At 41.5% G+C, this 12,566-nt stretch overlaps 1 protein-coding gene across 3 annotated transcripts in view; it reads right to left on the bottom strand.

The window, feature by feature from the left end:
* Positions 1–12,566, bottom strand: part of plekhg2 (pleckstrin homology domain containing, family G (with RhoGef domain) member 2) — a 221,969-nt gene that overhangs the window by 130,155 nt on the left and 79,248 nt on the right. Inside the window, exon 1 of one of the 3 annotated variants that reach the window (XM_039768269.1) lies at positions 9,017–9,108. The exons of the other annotated variants lie outside the window; for them this stretch is intronic. The gene's annotated coding sequence lies outside the window, so the exon portion shown is untranslated. Of the gene's footprint in view, positions 1–9,016; positions 9,109–12,566 lie in introns of those variants that run through there. 3 annotated transcript variants of the gene reach the window in all.

The following is a 12,566-nucleotide window of genomic DNA, read 5'->3' as shown; positions in this document are numbered from 1 at the left end:
TAGATAGATAGATAGATAGATCTATCTAAGGCACTACATAATGGAGAGGGAAAAATTAAAGGCACTATATAATAGTTAGGAAAGGCATTATATAATAGATAAATAGATTGTTAGATCGTTGATTGATCCGAAGGGAAAATTAAGACTTTCAGTGAGTAGTGACTAAAAATTTTAGTGACTATGCAGTGGTCGATGTGGGTGTGTGTGGCAGTGTGCCCTTTGATAGACTGGTCCCTTGTTTTGAGTGTGTCCTTGCTTTGGGCTCAATGCTGCCAGGGTAGGCCCCGACCCTGTCAAAGCCCCATGAAATGGATTAAACGAGTCTGACAATTTAGAGTATCATGCCACAATATTGTCAGACTCATGTAATCTAAAATTTAAAGTCTAAATACTCAAATTCCCATCACCTTCCTCATCCATCAGTCCATCCATTGTGACCAATGCCAGATTATTGGACTAAAAAATCCTTTCTTGGCAGCACAAGGCAGAAACCACCCTGAAACAAGATGCAAGTCCACTGATGAATGGGTGGCTCAGTCCTTCTAAGGGTGGCTAGCTGGTACACTAGTTAGTGTTACTGCTTCAGAGCCTTATGGACCTGGGTTCAATTTCCACCTAGGATATAAGATAGGAAATGCACTATATGATAGATAGATAGATAGATAGATAGATAGATAGATAGATAGATAGATAGATAGATAGATAGATAGATAGATAGATAGATAGATAGATAGATAGATAAGATAGATTCAACAAGATGCTGTAGACATTCCTTGGAGATTCTGGTCCATTGTTGACATGATCGTTTCAGGCAGATCTGTCAGCTACACATTCCGCCACATCCCAAAGGCATTCTGCTGGATTCAGATCTGGTGACTGGGAAGGCCACTGAAGAACCGTGAACTCTTTGTCATGTTCATGAAACCAGTCTGAGATGATGTTTGCATTATGACATGGTGCACAATCATGCTGGAAGTAGCCACTGGAAGATGAGTAAATTGTGACCATGAAGGGATGCACATGGACAACAACAATAGTTAAATTAGCTATGGGGATGATTGATATTAATGGGTCCAAAGTGTGCAAAGAAATCATTTCCCATATCATTACACCACCACCATCAACCAGGTCTGTTAACACAAGGGTGCATGGATATTGTTAGCAAATTTTGACCCTACTATCTGTGTGTCTCAGCAGAAATTGAGATTCATCAAACCAGGCAATGTTTTTTCCAGTCTTCAACTATCCATTTCTGGCGGGCCTGCGCCCACTGTAACCTAAGCTTTCTGTTCTTGGTTTAGAGGAGTGGAACCTGATCTGGTCTTCTGTTGTTGTAGTCCATCCACCTCAAAGTTCAATGTGTTGTGCTTTCTGAGAAGATGCTTTTCTGTTTATCATAGCAGTACAGTGTGGTTATCTTAGTTACCACAGCCTTTCATCTCAAACCAGTCTGGCCATTCTCTCCTAACCTCTCTCGTCAACAAGATGCATCTATCCATAGATGTCCTCACTGGATGTTTTGTTTTCTTATCATTTTCAGTAAAGTCTATACAGTGTTATGTGAAAAAACCAGAAGATCAACAATTACAGAAATATTCCAACCTGCCTGTGTGGCACCAACAATCATGCTATGATCCAAATCGCTGACATCACATCTTTTCCCCATTCTGGTGTTTCATGTGAAAATCAACTGAAGCCCTTGACCTGTATCTTCCCGATTTTATGCACCTGCATGATTGGCTGATTAGATAATTACGTGGATAAGTTGGAGGACAGGTGTTCCTAATCGTTTGTTCAGTGAGTGGATATCACCTTTTTGATGACACACAGCCAGCCATATGTATTTGTGATGATTTGTCTCTGACAAGCCTTTAATATCTGCCTTGTATGCATTTCACTTGTTATTTTACCAGAAAACAAGCATTCCCATTTGTACAGATTTCCTTTAATATTATTTGTATATTTCATATTGAATGCTTTTTCTAACATGTCAGTGTCTGCTTAAAGTGCATTCCATTAATTTTTTTCTTTATATCTTTTTTCTTATTCAGGGTTGTGTAAATTTCATTTCTTTATGAGGCCTTAATTAGCCTAGAGTGCCTAACACATATTCCTCTCATGAACCATTTTTACTAGGTGTGCTAGGATAAAATAGGAAAAGCACCTATTGCAGTAGTCATGTCTGTCTGTCTGTCTGTCCACGTTAAACAATCACTACAGCTAATTAAATGCATTTTTCTCCCTTTCTCTCCTCCTCTTCCCAAGGTATGGTAAGCTAGACCTGGGAGTACTTCCACTGCTACCACACTGCATCCAGGAAGCACTTCCAGGTCAGGCAAAACCTCCCTAAAATGAGGAAACCTTTTCCTCACAACTCTCTCTGGTGGATCCCATAAAACCCAGAAGGGCTGCCCATCAGAACTACCCTGCAGGTTTGTATATGAAAGACCCACCATAGAGGCACAGTCGCTGCTGCCACCTGTTGTACTGGAGGAACACATGGCCCTGATAGATGAGTCTCTTTCCACCTTTCATTATCAAGGCTTCCCTGAGATTTGGCAGTGGGCTCCTTTTAAGCTGTACCTGCTAGTACTTCCGGTGGCACATGATGGTTCCAGGTCATCTGGAAACCAGAGAGATCTTCCCCCAGCAGAGTCCACTATTGTCACCCAAGGACCCCTATGGGGCTGCACTTCTGTTCTCTAATTCGCATGCAGCCCAGTCCCTATGGAGCAGGGACGATTGGTGAGGATGAACCGCTCTTGCCTTCCAGCTCTCATCAGTCCTTAAAAATGTTCCAGCTAGGATGACAATTATAAGGCATCTCGGCTGGGCAGTGTTCGTAATCAGGCCATCGTTCCATTATGGGAAAAAAAATTCTCCTCCATTCTCCCTGGGATGCTTGTCCTTCCTCCTGGAAACTTAAAGTGTGTTTATATCAATTTCTTTTGAGCCTGTCCACACATTTTTATTATCTGTAGTTGTCTCGTATTAGTCTTTAGTATTGTATCTCCCCTGCATGTGTGTGTGTGTGTCCTTTGTTTTTGTTTGATTTTTTCTTGGTTTCTCTTTCAGGTGCCTGGCCACACATTTTATTTTTTAACAGATTGCTCCTTTGTGGCAAGGTGATCAGCACATCATCGCATCCCATCCCTGAAAGGGTCACCAAGAGGCACAGAGAGTTCTCATGATGTCACGGCTAGTAGAAGCAATGGATTTACTGGTGTGGTGTAGTTGTTAGGGCTTTGGACTTCAAACCCTGAGGTTGCAAGTTCAAATTCCGCTACTGGCACTGTGTGACCTCGAGCAAGTCACTTCATCTGCCTGCTGTGCTCCAATTGCAAATCCAAAAGAAATGTAACCAACTGTATCATAATAAATGTTGTAAGTCTCCTCAAATAAAGGTGTAAATGCAAATTTAACAAGTCACCATCACATGCCTGCCAATGTCACAGACCATAAATGCTTTGCACACCTTGTAGTCAGTCAGCCAACTTCATAAGCTCTCTTAAAATAATAATAATAATACACACTGCATTGAAGAGAATATGGTGATGCAAAGCTGGGTGTGAATTTACATTCTGATCAGCTTGTTTTATCTCCTGTTGTGCTCAAGGAGCAGACTCTGAACTTTGGGTGGTCATCTGCTATCTCAGACAGCCTAGTATCACAGTGACTGCCTCATGGATCCATGAGTTCAAAGCTCAGTCATTGTCAGTGCTGACCTTCTTCCCGTGTCTGTATGGGTTTCTTCCTGGTCCATTAGCTTTGCCCCCACATACACAAGTCAAAAAATGTGATTCTAAAGTGGCCTGTGGATGTGTGCCGATTCCTGTCTTGCGCCTGATGCTGCCAGGATGTGTGCTGCCCCTAATAACCATGAACTGAATAAGTTGGCTTAAAGGTTATTATGCCACAAGTCGGCTCTTTTATTAGGTGCTGGTGGAGCAACGGAGCAGAACACCGCAGAGGAGGGTGTGCACACAATGGAGAACCTGCTTCCTCTTCTGTTTCCTGCTATAAAAAGTACAACAAACCCATGCTGCCGTCTTTTGATTAAACCACGAAAAAAAGAAAACAAATTGACAAGAACTCCATATTTAGACAAAATTCAACGACCTGAGAGAAGTGAAATTGAGTCTGCACCTTCCGGCAAGCGCTAAAGTTGAGAGGGTGGGATTTGAGAAAGATTGCATAGCACCTTTCAAGCAATCACAATCACCGCATACAATAATAACAACATCAAAAAACTGTAAAGTACAAATTAGGATGGGTCATCCAGAGGGCAGGGGATAAAGATCAAGTGAAACTGTTGAAGTTTATCTGGAGTAGAAGAGATAAGGTGAGAATCTCTACTCAGTATGAGTGTTAAGAAGGCCCACCTTAGACCTTAGCAAAGTAGTCCTGAAAGGGGGCGCCACTCACACACAAACAGTATTGACTGAGACTTTTGAAAAGTAAAAAGTCAGAATTTCATGTGTCATGCAGCAGGCAGGCATCAGTGGGATGTTCTGGAAATGAGAAAGTGATGGGCACAGCTTCAGTATACATGTGTAAGTAAAGGCAATAAGCTTGATCCCTAAACTCATAAGCTAAGCGCACTGCAGACATCAGTTATATGATGGATCAATCAAACCTACCATCCTCCTCAATCCTTGGCATTTTTCTATTAATTTGTAACTTTTTTTTATTTGTCTTTAGGTCTCCAATTACAGGTACGTTATCATGGTCGCAAACGGTCATGCGTCACTTTTTTGATAGCACAATCACATTCATCCACTCTAGTGCCACCTCGTTACCAACATGGCCTCAAGAACCAGTTCATGGAATCATGAACATTCAATGTCGGTAAAGAAGGTTTACCTAATGACACCGGCCACCAAGAGTCTGACACATAGAACAGCACTGGCAAGATATTCTAATGGTGCAGTCTCTGGTCATATGGCACTCAAAAGCTGTTGTTCAAATCATAAACATGCCAACTCAGACATGGGCACAGGCAAAACAGGGAAATGGGCTTCCTAAATATATTGTCATTAGCACTATTAGTTTTACATCAGGAGGTGGGCTAAAGTCAACTGGGCCAATATGTTCCATTACTCTGTACAGCCATTTCTCCATTCTCATCTAATGAGTATGCGTAACATTGTGCACTGTCAATTCAGACCACCTTTATAACAGTAATTCCAAGGGACCCCCACATCCCAATATAAATTGCGTATATCAGCGTACCTCTGTACCTCCAAGGGGATACTCGAATCCCCCTGTTACTCAACAAGCACAACAAGGAATATTGGCAGTTTTTTTTTTCCCCACTTCTGGTACTGGGTATAGTAATCATCATTGGAGGACCCTTGATTATAGTCCCGTCTGAATCACTCAACTCACAGTTTTACAGACATATTGATTTACATTGGGACTATTTTTTAAGACAGACAGATAGATAGATAGATAGATAGATAGATAGATAGATAGATAGATAGATAGATAGATAGATAGATAGATAGATAGATAGATAGATTTCTTAATCCCCAAGGGGAAATTCACATACTCCAGCAGCAGCATACTGATAAAAACAAAATTAATCAAAGAGCAATAAAAGTGCAGTACAAGTTAAAAAATGCAAATTGGAGAGTGTGAGGCAGGTATAACAGTCTATAATCTTGTGTAGTGTTAACGTTTATCAGCTATTCCCCCCCAGGGTGGAATTGAAATAGTCTTAATCTTAACAGAGATGTAAAGGCGCAGTCTTTGAAAAGTTACTGATATGAGTAATTTGGACCAGACTAAAATTACAGAGGTCCTCCGGTAATAATGACTTTATCCCATCACCTCTTGCAAAACTAAACCTGTCCAAATAGGACTATTGACACACTCAGTTCCAGTTTGTCCATAGGAACTGGAAGGTGGCCTCTATATTGGGAAACTAACACTCCCTGCCAAAGAGATGGTGATCCAACATACACTGGGCATTTGGCCTGTTTAGGACAATAGAAGGGTGCAACTTAGATGGATCTTAGTGTTGACTTGCATTTCAGATTATGCACTTATAACTGAATTACGACAACAACACACTGATATGGCTTTAGATAGATAGATAGATAGATAGATAGATAGATAGATAGATAGATAGATAGATAGATAGATAGATAGATAGATAGATAGATAGATAGATAATTCTCTGTTTCTCCAAAATGGAAATTTAGCTTTTACAGAAAATCAAGAAATATAGAAATATAATAAACAAAACACACAAATTATAAAATGACAAGAAAAGAGAGCGGTCACGGAGAGACAAAATGAAGACACATTGCCACTGGTATGGAGGAGCCCCAGTAGAGTGTTTTGTTGAATAAAAATCCTAAATTTTAGTGTCAGGGAGAGGATGTGTAGCGTTGCTTTTAATGGCCATCAGTTTTGGACTTCCAGTGGGTTAAGTGTGTGACCGGTAACTTAGCCTGCTTTTATTATTAGCTTGTTGACTAGGTAGACAGCGATTGATTTGCAATCCAAAGGCAGAACTTTAACCTATACAGTCTGACAAAGCACCTAACAATATAATTCAGTCAAGCAAGGTGGCAAAGTGTAATTATAAGATAAATTATATGCATGTTCAAACACAGGGAAAGTCCTAAAATTCTGAGCTGTTCTCAGCAGCAATGGCCACAGAAAAGGAGATTTCCTTGAAACAGACACCACTCAGTCACACACATATATTTACTCACACCAGACAGACAGACAGGCAGGCAGGCAGGCAGGCAGGTAAGTAGATAGTCACTGTACAGTTTCACAGTACAGGATTGTCTGTCATTTCTTACTTTGTCTTTTATTTGTCTTTTTCTTCATCATGTAAACCACTTTGAGCTACATTATTTGTATGAAAATGTGCTATATAAATAAATGTTGTTGTTGTTGTTGTTGACATTGCCAGAATATATTGCGCATAGCATTATTGTCTGCCAAGATGTCTGTTAGACCCCCTCAGTACTATTCAGCACAAAGGGAACAAGACCACCTCGGCGGAGGAGTGACACATTACAGATCCTGATGTCTGAGTGTAGAAATAACCTCACATAGTGCTCCTTGGAGCAACATAACCATCTCAGTTTGTAACTGAATGTGCTCTCTGCTCAGCTAAGACTTCATACAGTAGATGAGAGTCATCGTCCAGGATAGTAAGCAGTACACTGAGTGTCCTTTTTTCCACCACTTCCTTCAGTGACTCCCAGGACTGAACCAGCCATTTTAATCAGCATATTTAGTCTGCTGGCATCACCTGCACTAATGCCATTTCCTCAGCACACTACCGCATAGAAAGTGACACTGGCCACAACAGACTAGTAGAGTGACCTGCATACACCAAACAACCTCAGCCTCCTAAGTAATTCTGACCCTTCGTGTATATGGATGACTTCTGTGTTGGTACTCCACTCAAGCCTGTCATTCAGATGCACCCTGAGGTTCTTGTATATCCCCAGCATCTCCACATTTTCATCATCAGTGAGAACTGGGGGCAGAGTAAGCTTGTCTCTCCTGAAGTCTACAATTATCTTCTTTGTCTAACTGATGTTGAGCTGCAGGTGACTCAGTTTCCACCATTTAACAAAGTCCTCCACTAGTGTCTTGTATTTATTCTCCTTCCCACCATTTCCAGTATACACCCAATTATAACTGTGTCATCGGACAATTTCTGCAGATAACCTTATTCAGTATTGTATCTAGAGTCTGAGGTGTACGGGGTAAACAGGAAGGGAGCCGGTACAGATCCTGTGGAACCCCTGCACTACTTCTGACCATGTCAGATACACAGTTAGAAAATTAGGACACTCTAGATGAGAACAGGCCATTCAGCCCAACAAAGCTCGCCAGTCCTATCCACTTATTTCTTCCAAAAAAAACATCAAGTCGAGTTTTGAAAGTCCCTAACGTCTTACTGTCTACCACACTACTTAGTAGCTTATTCCAAGCGTCTATCGTTCTTTGTGTGAAGAAAAATTTCTTAATGTTTGTGCGAAATTTACCCTTAACAAGTTTCCAACTGTGTCCCCGTGTTCTTGATGAGCTCATTTTAAAATACACAGTTCTGATCCACTGTACTAATTCCCTTCATAATTTTAAACACTTCAATCATGTCACCTCTTAATCTTCTTTTGCTTAAACTGTAAAGGCTCAACTCTTTTAATCCTTCCTCATAATTCAACTCCTGTAGCCCTGGAATCAGCCTAGTCGCTCTTCTCTGGGCATTTTCTAGCGCTGCTATGTCCTTTTTGTAGCCTGGAGACAAAAACTGCACAGAGTACTCTGTCTTAACAATTAAATATTCCATTATCTATAACACAGTAGTAGCATCCATCCACATTGACCGGAGTTCCCCAGACGCCATCAGTTTGGGTTATATGGTGCTGAACGCACTAGTAAAGTCAAAAAACAAGACCTTCACCCTGCAACCCAGTCCCTCCAGATGGAGTAGGCTCTATTTAGCAGAAAAATGACAGCATCATCTGCTCCAGGTGGTCTTGATAGACAAACTTCAGAGGGTCTAGTGCTCTTCTGACCAGGGGTTGCAAGGGAGCCAGTATTAGGATGACAGTATTTATCAATATTAGGACGTCAGTCAATGCAAACATTCTTTAGGTTACATGGCATCTTTCTATACTGAACACCAGCACAAAGCAGTTTGAAAACTTGCCCTCTGTTTTATTGCAGGGGTCTTGACACAATTACAAATTACCATACATCCCAGGTGAGTGCCCTCTGCTCACAGTGTTAAGCTCAGCTTTCCATATTATTAACAAATGCTGGGCTACTGTTAGAACCCTGGCAGCTTACGTCAGCACCAAGAAGCCATCAGCCATTGTGAGACAACACCCCACACTCCACAGCTGCTTTACATGCCAAAGAGAGCCCCTACCATGCACCACGTGTCGATGGACATCAGCATGTTGGCATGCACCAGTCGATAAGCCAATTAGCATAAAACATAAAAGATGAAAAACGAACATTTAAAAGATGTTACCTAAAAATCTGTAGACTTCAAACGTGAATGCCCAGATGCACTCCTCCCAGGGGGAGCTTAACGGCAGCAGACATAAAGAGAGAGCAGCTGAGAACGCCTCGTGCCACAGTGTGACTGCTGTTTCCTGTGTCGGAGTGCTGCTTACCTTTTCAGTCTGTGTATGTGTGTGTGTGTGTGTGTGTGTGTTTGCGGAGTGGAGATTGGAAAGTGAAGTTGTTGTTGTTACTGTAAGTAACTCCTTTGTACTTGACACTTGCACTTGCCTTGTCTGGTCCTTTCCTTGTATCTGCTTCAGACCTCATTCAGTGTACCGTCAGCTTTAATGATGCTAGCTTTAAAACAGATAGTCCAGACAAGACAAGCACAAGTGTCACAAATACAGGAATTACTTACAGTAACAACAAGAATTTCACTTCCGATCTTCTATCCCCACACACAAATTATGCTCTGTATACGGTAATTTCCACTTTGATCTGCTAGTAGGTTGTTGATTTGTAATATTAAAAAAAGCTTTCCTAAGCAATCTGTGATAGTTTTTATGCTAAAAGATGCCATATGCATTCTGGGAGAACCTTATTACAGGCCAGTGGCTTCAGTTAATGTTCATATCAATGCCAGAATTGGGAAAGAATGTGATCTCAGTGATTTGGATCGTGGCAGGACTGTTAGTGTGAGTCTCTAGAGTTAATGAGAATGATTCGAAGAACAAACATCCGGTGTGGTGGATGGCTAGGGATCCTGCTCAGCCCGGACGCCTGGAAGGACTGGGAGAGAGATAATACCTCCCCCCATCCACAAGAGGGCAGCCGCCCTGGTCTGCATCGGGGCTATGGGATCAGAGCTTAAAAGCTCAGCCCTGTTGGGGTCTCTGGCCACCGCCAGAGTTGCCCGGATGATTACAGAGCCTTCCAGGAATGTGCTGCCGGAACAGGAACTTAGTACACCGGAGTGCTTCCGAGTGCCCCTGCAGCACTTCTGCCACACTAGGAAGTGCTACCGGAATATCATCACGGAGCACATCTGGGGCATTGTGAAAGGGGCTGCCTCACTCCATTAGATGAGCTGGAGTCGGGAGGAAGTGGACGGAGCTTGCAAGGAGAGGAGCAGAGGTGGCAGAAGAATTGAGAAAGAATAAAGAGAAGAAGGGACTGCGATCAGTTTGTGGCTGTTTAGTGCATTGTTTGATATTGTAAAGACATAAAGGAAATTAACACTAGAATTACTAGAGCCTACGAAAAAACTTGTAGATCTGTCCCACCTTAAAACACTTCTCACCTCTCCGTCAGTGTCTTTTGTCCTTTAAATGTGTTGATAAGCAGCAAACAGCAAGCAGCCTGCTATCACATCCCCCCACCCCGCACAGTTTTCTCAGCTCAAGTCTGTTTACCTGCGTGTCAGTTGCTTGGAGTTGTATAGAGTGAGAAGTCAAGCAAAATCACACCTTTTGTAAATACTATTTAGTTATTTGGAACACTTGCCTTTCATGTATGTTCCGTGTCTACACATCATTAAAACAGAAACGTTTTTCATGTTTTAGTAATAATTGACAAAATGTAGACATGAAGTGTATAATGTGTGAAGCCTGAGTTCCAAATATCAAAGAAACTCTTTCACAAAAGGTACATATATAATAGAACAAATGCGCTTTTATTCAAAAATATAATTGCAGAAAAGAACCCACGTTAGGATGCGACATTGACACGCATTTGCTACGACAGCTTTGGTGGCACAACGGTATTAACTGTTGACTGGTAATCAAAGCTTCACGTGTTTGATCCCGGATGAGTCCGTTTTGGGAAGTGAGCTGCTTTTATTCTTACTATTTTAGAATAAAAACATACATTTGATTCCAGTCTGTAACAGCCGGTGTAATTTATGATACTTGTTAAAGTTACCTTTGTTTTTTTTTTATTGAGTTTTATTCTCTCAGCCTCGTTCACAATCCCAAAATTCAAACCCACATTTTACACTGTTGTATTCACATAGATGCGCTATAACAGAGGTCAACTCAGATCATGACGACGATTCTACATCGGATCAAAAATGCACTTTTGCCATCGCTGTACTTTGTATATGTACATGGGAAGCCTTGCACTCTACTTGTGACTTTACGCTGTAGAAAGTAAGTAAATAAATAAAGCTAAATAACATTCGATCTGGCTTTGTATGTAGGAGCCAGATCAAATGTTATTTACCTATTTACCTTTATTTATTTATTTATTTACTTACTTCCTACAGTTACAAGTAGAGTGCAGAGTTGGGATCATGAACACGGCTGAGGGAATAAAGCTGAATAAAAAAAAAAAAAAACAAAGCAAACCTTTACAAGTATCATTACACCGGCTGTTACAGACTGGAATCAAATGTATGCTGCTTCCTGTTTGCTGCTTATCAACACATTTAAAGGACAAAAGACACTGACGGAGAGGTGAGAAGTGTTTTAAGGTGGGACAGATCTACGAGTTTTTTCATAGGCTCTGGTAATTCTAGTGTTAAACGTGACTGCCAGTTCTGTAAACAAGAAACACCTTGCTGATGAGAGAGGTCAAAGGAGAATGGCCAGAATGGTCATGAGGAAGATGGGCTACAACAGAAGAAGACCACATCAGATTCAATCTCGGTCAGCCAAGAACAGAAAGCTGAGGCTGCAGTGAGCACAGCCCCACCAAAACTAGACAGTTGAAGACTTGAAAGAGTAACCTGGTTTGATGAAGGCGTGCAGATGGTGGGCTCAGAATTTGGCGCTAACAGAATGAATCCACTCACCCTCCTGCCTCATGCCAACTGTCCAGGCTGGTGCTGCTGTAATGGCTTGAGGAATGTTATCTGGGTACACTCTGTGCTCGATAGTACCAATCATTGCTTGAATGCCACAGTGTGTTATGATTATTGTTGCTGACCATGTGCATTCCTTCATGGCCACAATTTACTGTCTTCTAATGGCTACTGTTCCTTTTTTTGTCTACGGCGATGCAAGTTCATGCTCCAATAGCTTATCCATGGCGATTCTCCATTGTTGCCTATCCAGTAGCAGTCGTTCACTTTCCACTATAGACAAATCCATTACTTTACAGTCTTCTGTGATGTGATCCAGCCAGTGTTTCTTTGGTCTTCCTGAAGGTCCTTTGCCATGAAATATGACCATATTGCAGAATATGAGGAATCCTGTCTGTGGTCATATTGACTATGTGTTCAAAGAATGTCATCCTTCACTTCTGGATCTTAAATATTACATCAAAATGGATCCCAAACGAGCACCTGATGCTTTCATTCCGTGAACGGCCTCTTCTAGATATGCCTAGGATTTGTCTAAATATTGCCATTTCATAAACGCATAAATGTCTCTTGTCTTCTTATTTTAATGTCCATGTTTCTGCATTGTAGAGAAAAACGGACAGAAGAAGAGTTTCATAAACAGAGTGCTGGCTAACATACACACATGTGATTTAGAACTCGAGCAGTACCTGATGCCAGTCCTACATGTCAATCTATATCATCTTTGCACTCCCCACCACTTGTGATGACTCCTCCCAGATAAACAAACTTGTCT

Source organism: Polypterus senegalus, chromosome 11 (genome assembly GCF_016835505.1).
Source record: "Polypterus senegalus isolate Bchr_013 chromosome 11, ASM1683550v1, whole genome shotgun sequence".
Lineage (NCBI taxonomy): Eukaryota > Metazoa > Chordata > Cladistia > Polypteriformes > Polypteridae > Polypterus > Polypterus senegalus.
The sequence above is the reverse complement of the archived record's forward strand: the minus strand, read 5'-3'. Positions and strand labels throughout refer to the sequence as shown.